Below are 15,675 nucleotides of genomic sequence, written 5' to 3'. Positions count from 1 at the left end.
TAGCTAACACATTTGGACTATTAGGGATTTCTGTAAAAATTTTGGCAGAGTGCCATCTGTATTTTGAACAAAATAGTTCTTCAGAAAACCTGTAAAAAAAAAAAGCATTTCAATATTTTTCTCAATCTCAAACTCCAACATAATTCAACACAATAAGTTTTTCAACTCGAATCCACAATAATTTTTCAAAGACTAAGATAAAAGAAATACAGTATAATTTTTACAAGCCAAAATAACTCATAATTTATTTTACAACTTCAATGTACAATTTTAATTTGCAACTGCTCAAAGTCAAGAACAATATATACATACAGTGAACATACATTACAGTACAAAATGCAAATGTGGTATACTCAATATACTCGATGATCTCTCGCTGAATGCACTAGCAGCCTAGTCTGCTGCCCTATCCGTCTGTCTTACCTGCGACAACAATGAAAAGCTATTGCTGAGACAATGTCTCAGTGGTGCACAACATTATCCAAATACAACTTTAAATCACAATTCATAAATCATATAAATGATGGATACGTAAAACCATAATTAATTTCAAGACAATGAATGTTATAAGGAATTTAAACTCTATTTCACAATATCATAATAAATCTAAATAGTGAAAACATGGTTAAATTCAAAAGATAGTGAATGTCAATAAGAATTTAAACTCCATTTCACAAATTATCAAAGCTTATAATAACACAATTTAGTCAAATAATTTAAGAATACAGTGTTGCCAATGAATACACAACTTAAGCCATGATACAATTTTCTGATCAATGCCGCATTGTACACCACGACAAAGCAATCACAACCCCACCAATTGAAATCAATGAGGAAGGAAGCTAGTAATGAGTACTCATCCGATCACCTCAATTGGTAAACCAGAGAGGGAGAAAAATAAATGATCACAACCCCATAAATGGAGAAGGAAAATAAACAATCACAACCCCATAAATGGAGAAGGAATAAAGTGATACTGTCATACTAAGTGTGAACACAAAATCAATTCCAAACATTTTATTCAATAATTCGTAAGAATCCAATAAATTTCCAAAGTTATAATTGCATTCACAAAATGGCAACACAATTTATAATTAACTTCAATTTACACAAATCACACTAAATCAATTTTTTCACAGTTTCAAACCATTTACAATGCTTTTCAAGCAATAAGTATCCATTCAAACACATTTCCATAATTGAAAACAATAATATACAAATAATCATAATTTATTTCAATTGAAAAATTCAAAAGAAATAACAGTTGTACACAAACCTCTGATAACTGTCTCCTGGCCTTGACTCGTTGTTTCCTTCCTTTCCTCGAGTCTTTGCTAATCGAGAAACACAATTTGAGGTGTTTCAGTACTCATTTAAACTGTCTCTAACGATAATGCTTGATAATTAATTCACTGAATTCTATTATTTGCTTCGTCAACCTAATATGTCGACCCTCAATGCATTCTAGGTAAATTAGGTTTTAATGTTACTAATATGTCACATTCAATAGTCTTTTAGGGTTGGTACATGTTACCAAACTCATTTCCATGTATCTTGCGTTTTCTTGCATTTTTGCCGGATTCCAGGATACTAGTTTGACCTAGCGGACGACCTAGCTCCCTCAGTTTTCGGGTTTCGGTCAAAACTACAAACTTGTAGATCTATATCTTATTGCTTGCAGGGCAAAATTTTAGGTCATTCTGAGTTATGTAGACCAAGTTATGGTCATTTTACTATTGCTGGTCAAAGTGTATCAAAATTAGTCACTTTAGGTCATTTTAGGTCAATTTTGGTTCGGCCAGTTTTTGGACCCGAACTTGTGCAAGCTGTTTGACTTGTTTATGGTCATTTCTGGGCTTTGGTGTCTTCATAAGACTTGTAGATATAGGTCTTAACTATTCATGGTCAAAATTTCAGGTCAATTGGACCTGTTTTGAGTGAGGTATGGCCTAAACACTAACTGCTGCCCAATTGGTAAATTTTCAGGCCTTAATTGCACTAATCCAAATTTGGTCATTGTTCAAGTTACCTTACAAGCAGAATTTTGGCAAGCTTCCTTCATGAAAGTTGGCACATTTTGTGCCTAGTTTCACCTCCAATTGGTCTCATAACAATTGGAGCTACACAATTAAGGTTCTAAGCCCAAAACACAAACTGCCCTATTGTATTTTGTTCATACTCATCAAAGATCACCTTTAACACTTACCAAACTTCACCTTCATGCCAATTCTGGTTTGTACCCTAACCTAAACATTTTTTACCACATATTGTTGATCATTTTGGCAGCTTACAATCACATTCAACACACACCATGAAGTGCAGAATTTGTCAAACTCAATTACAACAATTTAATCATCTATTCATGCTCATTTACATGCCCAACCTCACACCATCACACATATACCCAAGTTGCCATAACAACCATCACAATTCAACATTATTATACCATAATCCAAACATGAAATAACATCCTTATGGTTCACTAAACCAGGCTGCCGATTCATGCATTTACATTCCATTAATTCCCAAGCTTCAAATTTCAATTACACATTCACATATACTAAGTATACATCACCCAAATAATTTCCTACACACATAAACATTTAATCAATCCTTTAATCCACCATTTACAAGCAAAAATAAACTGTCTTCAAGGAGTTTCCATGGCTGCCAAAAATACAGCTCTCCCTTTAAACTTCAAACCTCAAAATTCTTTCCACAATTCAAGTACCCATAACATCCACACAAACTTTAATGAAGCAAGCATCAAAAATACATACTTACCACTTTTGAAATTCTTCAAAACCTCACCAAAACTTAAATTTCTTGCTACCTATCTACTGCCCAAGTTGTATAGAACAACTTTAGTGAAGGACTCTTGAAGAAACTAGGGCTTTATCATGGAGGATTGGAGCTTCATGCATGAATGGCCATGGAGTTTTCTTTGGGATGCATTCGGCTGGTTCAGTTGCTGGAGGTTAAAGATGATGTTCATCTGTCCAAAGTGTCTTTTATAGGTGGTCCAAGTTGCCTTAGGGGAGCACTTAACTTATTTTAATGTTTAATTACTCAAACTTTCTCAATTTTCTTTTTTATGCCCCAAACTTCCATCATTTATACTATGCACCACAATTTTAATTTTCATAACATTTTACAAATATAATATCATGTATTTTTAATGGACATTTAGGTAAAAAGACAACTTGTGTAACACCCCTCACCCGTCTACAGAATAGCCGAGCAAGGCGTGCTACACGGCGTGCCGGAACACTTAGTCTGTGATTATTTCATTTACTGAACTCAATTTGATTTTAATAAGTCTTTTATGTAATATTCATATCATGCTGATACTATTTTCATACTTTGATAAAATCAGTGTTTCAAGACTGATAATAAAAATTTGGCAAGATGCCGTCTATATTTAGGATAAACTGTCCTGCCAAACCTGTTGAAAATAGTTTAATATGATGATATCAAAATCTCAAATATTTCACAGTCTCTATTTCTCAATAAAGTCAATAGACTTTTACAGTTATTAAACAGTTCTATAATACAGTCCATAATAATTTAAATATATATAAAAAATCTCCATGTCATTTAATATGTACAAAATATTACAAACTTTAGAGCTTTCATAATATTAGAAAATACAAGGCTGAATTTCAAATATACAACAAAAGTACAAAATACAAGATATCCTAAGTTCTACCATGTATGCAATGCAGTGCAGATGACTCTGGACTCCTGTGCAGATCTGATGTCTCACCTTGTCAGAGGTCCGCTGGCTCCCAAATGTCTCCAATACCTACGCGTTACAAAAGCAACGCGCTAAGCAATTTTGCTTAGTGGTGCTAAATATAAAGAAATATACACTAAAATAAAGTAAATAAAGTGTTTACAAATTTTTGGTGGTGTTGTATGTCAGTAGACTGGATTTAGGTATTCGAATTTAATAGTACTTGAATTACTGCCCGTGTAGCCTATATACTGACCACACTGGATAAACGGATATACTGGCACTGGGTACCTAGTACCTTGAGCCATCAAACTATCGGTCACAAAGTGTCTCCCGGTGTGCAAATAGCGTGGCTAAAAAGCCATATAGTCAATCTGGCGATAAGCTAAAAATAAATACACAATATGTATAGCCGTAGGCTATTAAAGTCATAGTGCGGCATAGTAAGCCGTAAAAACACAGTATGGCATAAAACCATTTACAGAACAGCTGTCAGAATCCTATTGGCATGCCAACCTATCCATACTAGTCAACTAGGCAAACTAGGGCACATTATTAATTAATTGTTTAATTCTTCAATTTTTGGAGTTTACTAACTATTATATAATTCACAAGTCAATGCATATGTTGACCTTTTTAGGTAATATGGATAAGTTGTTTCTAGCATCAATATGTCACAATTTATATCTCAATATGCTGCCAATATAGTGCAATTTACCATTTTTACAAGTTGGCATTCATTGCCAAAATGCTTCAAGCATCATTGTATGCAAAATGTCAAATTCTCAATTTTTGTGTGTTGGATTGGTCTAGCTTAAAGTCCTATTTTCCTTGATTTTTAGCTTCTGCTCAAAGAAGCAAAATTGTAGCTCTATGTCTTAATGCACGCGGGGCAAACTTTTAGGTCATTCTGAGTTTTATAGACCAAGATATGGTCAATTTACTAAAGCTGGACAGATTGCACGTTTAGTGCAAAATTTGGTCAATTTTAGGTCAGTTTTGGTTCGGCAGTTTTTGTACCCGAACTTGTGCAAGCCATTTGACTTGGTTCTGATCATTTCTGGGCTTTGGTGTCTTCATAAGAATTGTAGATCTATGTCTAAATAACCATGGTAAAAATTTCAGGTCAATTGGACCTGTTTTGAGTGAGTTATGGTCATCCAAAGGTCTACTGTTCATATGGTCAAAAATCTGGGTTGGAAGGTTGCTAATCCGGATTTTGTCATTTTTAAGGTCAGTTTCTAGGCAGAATTTTGGCAACATTTCTACATGAAAGTTGGCCTATTTGGTGTCTAGTTTCACCTCCTATTGGCCTCATACCAATTGGGTTCATAGTTTGGCACTTATGGCCTAATTTATTTACTGCCTTCACACACAACCTGCACAAAGCACATACACTTCCAATTTGATATTCCTTCTCCTCCTCATTTCTTCAATATTCAATCAATAACACTTCCATATATATATATTGTACACAATTCCAGCAACAATTTTGGGTAGAATATTCAAGTGCTCAATGCACACAATTCACCATTAATTCAACATTCACTTCCACCAAAATTTGACACATCTCAATGTCAATATTACACATACACTTCAACATAATCATACTTCAATATCACTTACACTTGCTGCCCACAATTTAACCTTAGCATATTTCATTAATAACTACATGTTCACACACAAATTCATGCTATTAGGGGCTTCCAAATATGGCAGTTTGCTCAAGGCATCTAAGTTCCATTTCACACCCTTAATTCAAACACTACATGCATATACTTAGATACAAACTTACTACAACTTTCATTTGAATTAATCAACCTTCATTTTCATTCATTAGAAGTAAAAATAACTCAAGCTCAACAAGGGTTCATGGCTACCAAAAATGGACAAGTCCATTTCTCACTATTTCTTTCATTTCTCTTCACCAAAACACTCACCTCAACCTAAACACAAGCTTTACTAAAGCAAGGGAGAGGTTTTGGACACTTACAACTTTTGATGCTTATCAAAACTTCACCAAATCTGGTTTTTCTTGCTGCCAATATCTTCCCCAAGGTGAGTATGCAAGCTTTAATGAAGGAAGGAAGTGGAAAGGAAGGCTAGAACATGCTTGCATGGAGGTAGAGCAAGGTGCGGCAATGGAGTCCTCCCATGGTGGAAATTCGGCTGGTTTGTGTTTTGGTGAAAAAGAAGAAGAAGTGGTTTCTGCCCACTAATGGCTTAGATAATGGCCCAAGGATTGAGTTAGTGGAGCTCTAACTCTAAACTAATTGTTTAATTAGTTAAACTTTCATTATTTGCACCTTTAGCTCAATTATTTCACTATTTACATAATGTATCACCATTTATTTTTCTCATGACATTTATAAAGTGTAATATCATTTATTTTTAGTGGACAGTTAGGTCAAAAGCCAACTCTAGGTGTCAATTGACCAAAATACCCCACTTCGGGTTACATTCCCGATTTTTCGGTAACACCGATTTTTGTCTGTTTCTCGATTTTTCATTTTTCTTTATACTAATTTATTAATTTTTCTTTGATATTTCTAGTGTCAATTACATTTCAATAAACCTTTATTTATGTCTCAAAATTAAATTCAGAGGGTTCCTCATGTCTTGGGGCCTCGAACGGCCTTCCGATGCATCGCCATCACCGTGGTGCCGCCATTTAACTTAGCTTCGCTTTCTCTTTCATTTTTGTTTGATTTTTCTTGTATTTTCTTTTATTTATTTCATCATTATATGTCTGCTCACCATCATCAAGTGTAGTTCCGCATATCTCGACTTGCCGGATCGTTATTTGACTACCGAGCAACAAAACGCATGCAACACGTGCAATGGGGATGTTACAACTCTTCCTCTAAATAAAAATTTCGCCTCGAAATTTACTCGATGTGAAGAGTTGAGGGAACTGTTGTCTCATTGTCTCCTCGCTCTCCCATGTTGCCTCTTCCGTGTTGTGGTGTCTCCATAGGATTTTCACTAGTGGAATTATCTTATTTCTGAGCTCTTTTACCTCTCATGCCAAGATTTTAATTGGTTCTTCTTCATATGTCAGGTCAGGTTGTACCACAATTTCTTCTGCTAAGATGACATGTGAAGGATCTGATTCAGATCTTCCGAGCATTGAGACATGGAACACATTATGTATCTTGTCCCGCTCAGTGGTAAGGCTAATCGGCAAAGCATCGTACCACACGCTCAATAACTTCATATGGGCCAATAAACCTAAGGCTTAATTTTCCTTTTTCCGAATCTCAACACTTTCTTCCATGGTGATACTGAGAAATACTTTCGCCAACTTCATACTCAATGTCCTTTCTTTTCAAGTCAAGATAAGATTTCTCATTCCCGAGGCAACTTTTAAATTGGCCTTTATCAGTTTCACCTTTTCCTCTGTCTGTTTTATCAAGTCTGGCCCCACTAGCTTATCTTCACCCAATTCAGTCAAACATACAGGTGTTTTGCATTTTCTCCCATACAGTGGTTCATAGGGTGCCATTTGTATGCTAGCTTGATAGCTATTATTATATGCAAATTCTGCCAGTGGAAGGTATCTGTCCCGACTTCCTTCAAACTCAATAACACAACTTCTCAGCATATCCTCGAGGACCTATCACATATGTTCGGTTATTATTATCATTATCAGTTCAATTATTGTTTACAATAACTCAATGAGTTTCAAAATTTACCTGGATTATTCTTTCTGACTGTCCATCCATCTGAGGATGAAAAGCCGTACTAAAATGGAGTTGTGTGCCCAAGGATTCTTGTAATTTCTTCCAAAATCTAGATGTAAACCTCGGGTCTCTATCAGATATAATGGAAAGTGGAATTTCATGTAGTTTAACTATCTCACTAATGTACAATTCTGCTAGCTTTTCCAGTGAGTAGTCAGTTCTAATTGGCGGAAAATGTGCTGATTTGGTTAACCTATCCACAATCACCCATACTGCATCATGCTTCTTCTGAGTGAGAGATAGACCACTGACAAAGTCCATAGTGACTCGGTCCCATTTCCATTCAGGTATGTTTATGGGTCAGAATAAACCCGATGGAACTTGATGTTCGCTTTGACTTGGTCGACATGTCAAGCATCTAGTTACATAGTCAACTATGTCCTTCTTCATACCCGCCACCAGATCGAGTTTCGTGTCATGGTACATTTTGTGCTTCCCGGTGCATAGCATACACATCTTATGTGCTTCTTTCTAATCATCGTTTTCAATTCTTTATCATCCGAACACACACTCTTTCTTTATAGTACAGCACCCATTTTCTTTCACTTCATATTCGCTTTCCTTCCTCGTTGATTTTGCCCATAACAACCATTAATTTCCCATCCGCCTTCTCGCCCATCTTGTATCTCATGTAATGATTCGCTTCACTTGCAACTCAGCCAAAATAACTCCATCATGAGTTAAGGATAGTTGGGCATTCAGAGATCTTAATGCTACAATAGATTTTCTGCTTAAAGCATCAGCGACTACATTTGCCTTCCCAGGGTGGTAGTCAATCACACAATCATCATCTTTAGAATTCAATCCATCGCTCTGCCTCAAATTAAGTTCCTTCATAGTAGTATGCCCTAGAGCATATCATTTAGTATGTATCTTGTACATATTTTAATAATAAAAGGCATTTCCACTTTTCCGTTTACATAATATATTTATGTGTAATAGAAAAGGTCCATTAATATTTTGTTAGAAATATTATTCTTAAGTTGTTAAGAATATGAGTGACAATATTTCTAGCACAAAGTATCATAAATAGGTTCACAATCGAGGATACTTCATAATAAGGACATGACTTATCCAGAAAGATTGTATTCATGTTTGTTCCCAAGTTATTTATATGAGATATAAATAAGATGGAATGGTGAGTCTCATGCCATATAACAAACTTGATAGGCACTTATAAATGATAAGTAGGTCGAACTAAGGACACTTATGACAAGCACATGGAGTTTACTCTTGTCAATGTTTTATCATAAATCATATCAAGGCATATAATCTTTAGACCTGAGATAGCACAGTTATCTTGTATATAGGTAGTTTGAGTTTGATACTGCTTTCATACTTGTACTATGTATGGGTATATGGGCATGTGTTGGCTCCTGCTAGTTATATATGGAGGTAGGTTTTGATCAAGATGGAATATGTTCCTCTAAGTAAATTGAGATTAAATCCTATGTTCATTTAATTGTTCTTGATGTTTCAAGTTCCTGGACAGGACATATAGAATTATTCAGAAAAGAGTTTCTGATGATAAAATCTTTTAATCAAGAACTGGAATTAAAAGAGAACATAATATTCATAGCAAATGGAGTTTGACATAAACCATGACTAAATTTTTAGTTTTTATTTTTTAAAAGAGAGATTCTAGTGCATGGTAACATATGATTATAGGTTCATTTAAGGTAAACCTTATTACTAATTGGGTGGCCATGGCATGCTATGCTAGGTGTTAACCATGGTCTATGAGGTTTATAAAATGATTTAGAGAAATCATTTATGGTAAGAAAGAGTTCTGATGATATTAAGAGTTGATATCATTTCTCATTGCCAATTAGTGATGAGCCTAGTAAGTCACACACATACACAAGTTATCACCTATTTAAATATGATTTAATTAATTAATTAAAGAGTTTAATTGATTAATTAAATAGATTTGGTTTGCAATTAAATTGCAAAGTCCCTAGCATGACTTGAAACCAAATCTAGATTATTGGATGTGTAGTATAAATTAAATTTATATTTAAAGTGTTTAAATATAAATTTAATTGATGAGAAATTAATTAATAGAGATTAATTAATTAATTTATATTTGATATAAATTAATTAGAAGAAGAAAAATAATTATTTTGGGTTGAGAACTCAAAATTAAGACACAGGGCATTTTGGTCATTCCATTGTGACACGTGGCACCATGAGATGGTGACACATGGCATAACACATAAGCTTGCCAAATGTTTTTTTTTAATCATGTAAGATGATTAAAATCAAGATTAAATATAGGTTTGACACTTGGCACAATGTGATTGGGTCACTTAAACCTAGAGCTAATCAAAAGGTGACATGTGGCTAGGGTTTAATGTGTTAACCTAGCTATTTAAGTGTGGTTATGAAAAGAAAACATAACCAGCAGCCTCTCCTCTCAATTGTCACGCCACTTTGAGCCTCTCCAGCTATTTCTCTTCATCTCTCATCAATTCAAAGAGATTAGCCATCAATCTCTTGAATTAAGAACACTAGAAATTGTTTCTAGTGTCCTGTTTACATCTCTAATCTCTTAAAAGGCAGAACTTGAATTTCTAATTAATAGAAAAGGCTTTAGAAGCTGTTCAAGGGCTGCCATAGGTGTTCTTGGTGTGGATGCTAGAGGGACAACATCCGTGTCCTCAAGACGAATCTCAAAGGCGCAGACACGCTGCAGCACATCAAGAGGTTAGTGTAATCGTTCTTGATTTAATCTAGGGTTCTAAAATTAATCTGATTAATTTTAAAATCTTAAATGGCAAATACAGATCCAAAACATATTAAAAGAGTTTTAATATGTTGTTTATCATTGAAATCAAATAGATAAAAATAAATCTTGCATGGTGCATTTGACCCTAGGTGAAAATTTTTGAATTCAATGGTATAATCTTGTGTTTTTCACGCTTCCGTTCCTTCAATTGGTATCAGAGCCACTATATTTGCCATTTAGATTGATGTTTATATGATTTAATTGTGTGTTTGATCATGAGATCAAGATTCATTGCTGGTTGGATCATGAGGTGTGGCGGCACACATGGTGGAGCCACCATTGGTGGCGGCAACAATGGTTCCATGGGTGGTTCAAGGTTTGGCTTTTAATTCTGCAATTGTTGTATGATCTAAGGCCTATTTTTTGACTAATTAAAGTGTTTAATTAGTTGTTTTAATCACACAATTAAATTATGATTCAAATCAGAATTTTAAAAAATTGTTTGAATGTGATTCAAATCTGAATTTTAAAAGTTGTTTGAATGTGATTCAAATATGAGTTTTTAAAGTTGTTTGAATCATATTTAAATCTGATTTTTTAAAATTGATTCAATAAAATTCAGATCTGATTTTTAAAAAAATATTTGAATGTGATTCAAATCTGATTTTTTAAAAAATGTTTGAATGTGATTCAAATCTGAATTTTGAAGTTGTTTGAATGTGATTCAAATCTGAATTTTTAAATTTGTTTGAATGAGATTCAAATCTGAATTTTTAAATTTATTTGAATCATATTCAAATCTGGATTTTTAAGTTGAATATGAGATATTCAATTTAATTTAAGTATGTATGTTTTATTTAATTGTTAAATAGTGATATGCATGATGGATGATCATGGACTATAAAAGACCAATGTGATTGGATTTATTTCTTTTATGTTTCTTTGGGATTGTAAATTAATTAATTTATTTTAATTTATTTTGGGCATGTATTATTAAGTTTATAATATTTTTGGGTTGTAATTTCATTTATTTAAGTTCTTGTAAATTCGCCTTGGTATGCCAAGGATTACTTTGTAATATTGGATTGCAAGAAGTTCAAGGAGGTCAAGAGCATTGGTGGGACCAGTGGGAGGAATTCAAGATCAAGTGTTGATTATGTACTCCTTCAGCAACTCTTGTAAAATGAATGAATGAAATGCACCTAGGAATGCCCTGATTCAATTCTTGGTGGCTCATAATTGAATCCCTTAGAAAGTCCATGATCATACCATATTTACTGCTTATCCATGAATGCATGAGATGTATGGGAATGTATGCAATTATATGATATATGCATGCTAAATGGATAATGTGCAAAGTGAGACCTTAATAGTAATTAGGATGACCATAAAATCTTCCAAACAAATGATTAAGTTGGAAATGCTATAATTAAAGTAATTATAACATAGGCCCTCCATTGGGGCAATTATTTTAAGAAATTTTAAATAGTTGCATAAGATGCAATTAATTTAAGAGATTTTCTTAAGAATAATTGTTAAGCATGAGATGTTGTAAATATGTAAATGGTTTAGTGGCCAATATTGGATGTACCTGAGGACATTAAAATTATTTGCATAATTACTGGCTCAATGGGATCAACTTAACTAATGCAAGATAAGTCAATAATGGATGTACCTGAGATTTTGAGCATTAGGGGCTAGGTAAAGGATTGAACCTCACATTAGATGTGATGGGCAAAGAGTTGCTCACTTATAGTTTATTGTAATTCCAATAATGGATGTACCTGAGGATGATCAATAGAATTATAAGAATTCAATCACCCACTAGAAATCCATCCAACTAGGGATTTCCTTTTTCTACTCTTGAGGTGTTGGATTGGCTTAGTTAGTTGGAGGACCTATGTGATTTAAATACAATAATAATTTTGGTTTTTTTCATGATACATTTATTAATTAATCTGTTATTTTCTGCAGCTTAATTTTCTCGATAAAAATGAGCACAAAACAACCACCACCATCCAATATCCTTGCAAGCATACTTGATCACAACAGTTGACAGACCTAATCTATCCGATTGGCTAAGAAATTTGTAACTTGTCTCAACCTTGAACATATAGGATATGTTCTAGATTCAAATGTTCCTGGTCCCTTACCTCCAGAGGCCACACAAGAGGAACATGAAACTTTGGACAAGTGGAAGGAGCATGATATGAGAGCTAAGTGTTACATGCTTGCTTCCATGAGTAATGAGTTACGTACAACATGAGAACATGCAGAGTGCGAGTGAGATCCTCCTTCACCTACAAGAGTTGTATGGTGAGCATAGCAGAATGCTAGGTATGAGATATCTAGACAAACTATTCCGTATGAGGATGTCCGAGGGATGAATGTTGGGGATCATGTCCACAAGATGATTCGGTGATTGAGCAGCTTGGAACATCTTGACTTCAACATGGATTTCCAACTACAAACAGATTTGATCCTTCACCCTTCCGAGTCTTTTGGAAATTTTGTGACAAATTTCTATATGACTAAACAGAATGCACCTTAGCGGTTTACTCAACATGTCGGTTATTGCCCAAAAGAATATGCCAGCAATAAAGGAAAAGAGGTAGCTTTGATTGCATTTTCTTCACTGGAAAGTCCAACAAGAAGAAGCGCAATAAGAAAAAGAAATCTCGATTCTGGTCCTTCCAAGAAAATAGCTAAACAGAAAAGGAAGATTAAAGCTGATAAAGGCAAAGGAAAGTGTCTCCACTGCCAACAGGAAAGTGTTTCCATGCCAATAGGAAAGTGTTTCCATTGCCAGTAAGAAAGTGTTTCCACTGGCCAGAGTATAGTAATCTAAATGAATGCAATGCCATGGTGAAAACCAACTCAAGTTCAAAATATATTTGGCACTTAAGGTTATGTCATGTTGCAGAAGATAGGATTGCAAAATTGGAGAAAATGGGGATTCTAACCGAATTGGGCTCGGAGCCTACTCCAACTTGTGAATCTAGCCTTCAAGGCAAGATGACTCGAAAACCCTTTGTAGGACAACGGCTAAGAGTTGAAAATATTTTGGAACTAATACATAGTGATGTATGTGGTCCGTTTAAAGAAATGGTTAGAGGGGGCTTTCATTATTTTATTACCTTTACTGATGATAAATCAAGGTTTGGGTATTTGTATTTGATGAAATACAAACATGAATCCTTTGAAAAGTTTAAGGAATTTAAATCTGAAGTAGAAAATCAAACAGAAAAGTATTAAAGCTCTTCGATCGATCGTGGAGGTGAATATTTGAGTAATCGAATTTGATGAATACTTGAGAGAGCATGGCATTGTTTCTCACCGACTCTCCAGAACGCCACACCAATGGTGTATCCGAAAGGAGAAATCGTACCTATTGGATATGATACGTAGTTTGATGATCTATACTGATATTCCAATCTCCTTTTGGGGATTTGCAATAGAATCACTTTGTATATTCGAATAGGATTCCATCAAAATCGCTTTCTTCCACACCTTATGAGATATGGCATGGAAGAAAACCAAGTCTTAAGCATGTTAAGATTTGGGGTTGTCCAAATTATATCAAAAGTCAACACCGATAAATTGGAGACCAGATCGTAAAAGGTCTATTTGTTGGATATCCAAACGATAGTTTTGGTATTATTTTTATTTGCTTACTTCACAAAAGGTTGTGATAAGTAGAGATGCCACATTTCTTGAACAACTTTGTTCAAGAAGGAGGCAAAGGAAGGCAAATAGAGTTAGAATTGGAGAATTCGACCAACCAATGCATCGATGGATATAGATCCATCTAGTCAACCTATACCCATTGATGAAACATCTACACTGCTCCTCGTAGAACAACTGTGGTATCTCACCCACCAATGAGATATGGTTTTCTTCATGAAGAAGAACAAGAGTTGTCTACTCATGAAGAAGTAGATCATGGAGATGATCCACTTACCTATGAAGAAGCTATATCGATATAGACTCTTCAAAATGGATTGATGCTATGAAATCCGAGATTGATTCCATGTATAAGAATCAAGTTTGGGATCTTGTTGACCCACCAAGGTATTGTACCTATAGGGAACAAATGGGTTTTCAAGAAGAAATTTGGTTCTGATGGAAAGGTAGAGACCTATAAGGCAAGGCTAGTAGCGAAAGGGTTTCGCCAAAGGAAAGGAATAGACTATGAGGAGACTTTCTCACTGCCATGCTTAAATCAATTCGGATTTTATTAGCAATAATCGCATACTATGATTATGAGATTTGGCGATGGATGTCAAAATGCCTTTTCTCAATGGATACATTGAAGAAAACATTTTCATGGAACAACCTAGTGGATTTGAATCCCAAGATGGTTCCAAGGTATGCAAGCTAAAGTGATCCATTTATGGGTTGAAACAAGCTTCGAGGAGTTGGAACATCCGTTTTGATGAAGCCATTAAATCTTTTGGTTTTATCAAAAATGAGGATGAGCCATGTGTATATAAGAAGGTTAGTGACAAAGCTATCACTTTCCTTGTCTTATATGTGGATGACATCGTTGATGGGTAATGATACGTATGTTGACGACTATAAAGGTATGGTTGTCAAATACATTCTCCATGAAAGACTTAGGGAGGCAACCTATAGTCTTGGGATTCGCATCTATATAGATAGAGCGAAAAGAATAATTGGTTTATTCCAAAGTCTATACTTGGAAAAGGTGTTAAAGAGGTTTAACATGCTTGATTCCAAGTGAGGATTATTACCAGTGAGACATGGTATCCACCTTTCTAAAGAGATGTCTCCAAAGACACCTGAAGAAAGAGATAAGATGGCCAGATTCCATATGCTTCGCCATTGGAAGTTTAATGTATGCAATGTTGTGTACTAGGCCTGATATCGCATATGTCGTTAGTTTGACTAGCAGTATCAATCCAATCCAGTTTGGAACATCGATAATCACAAGAATATTCTTAAGTACTTGAGAAGAACTAAGGATTTATTCTTGATTTATGGAGGTGGAGACTTGCAATTGGATGGTTATACGATTCGATTTCCAATCGATATCGATGATAGAAAGTCTACCTCGATATGTGTTCATTTGTAATGGAGGTGCGATCGGTTGGAAGAGTTCCAAACAGAGCACGATCGCAGATTCCACTACAGAGGTCGAGTATATTCTTCGCATCGATGTCGCAAAGGAAGTCGCTTTGGATAAAGAAGTTCGTTACGTAACTTACAAGAGTTCCTTCCATTGAGTCGCCAGCCCACTACACTGTGACAATAATTGAGCAGTCATATAGGCTAAGGAACTAAGGTCTCAACCAAAATCCAAACACATAGAAAGGCACTACCACATTATCAGAGATATAGTTGGGCAAGGCAATAAAGCCATGCAGAAAATAGCATCAGCTAAAAATCCAGCTGATTCATTCACTAAGCCTTTGTCACAAGCTCAGTTAGACTGACATCTTGAGAAG

The sequence above is a fragment of the Hevea brasiliensis genome, chromosome 17 (assembly GCF_030052815.1).
Source record: "Hevea brasiliensis isolate MT/VB/25A 57/8 chromosome 17, ASM3005281v1, whole genome shotgun sequence".
Lineage (NCBI taxonomy): Eukaryota > Viridiplantae > Streptophyta > Magnoliopsida > Malpighiales > Euphorbiaceae > Hevea > Hevea brasiliensis.
Note: the sequence above shows the minus strand (reverse complement) of the source record.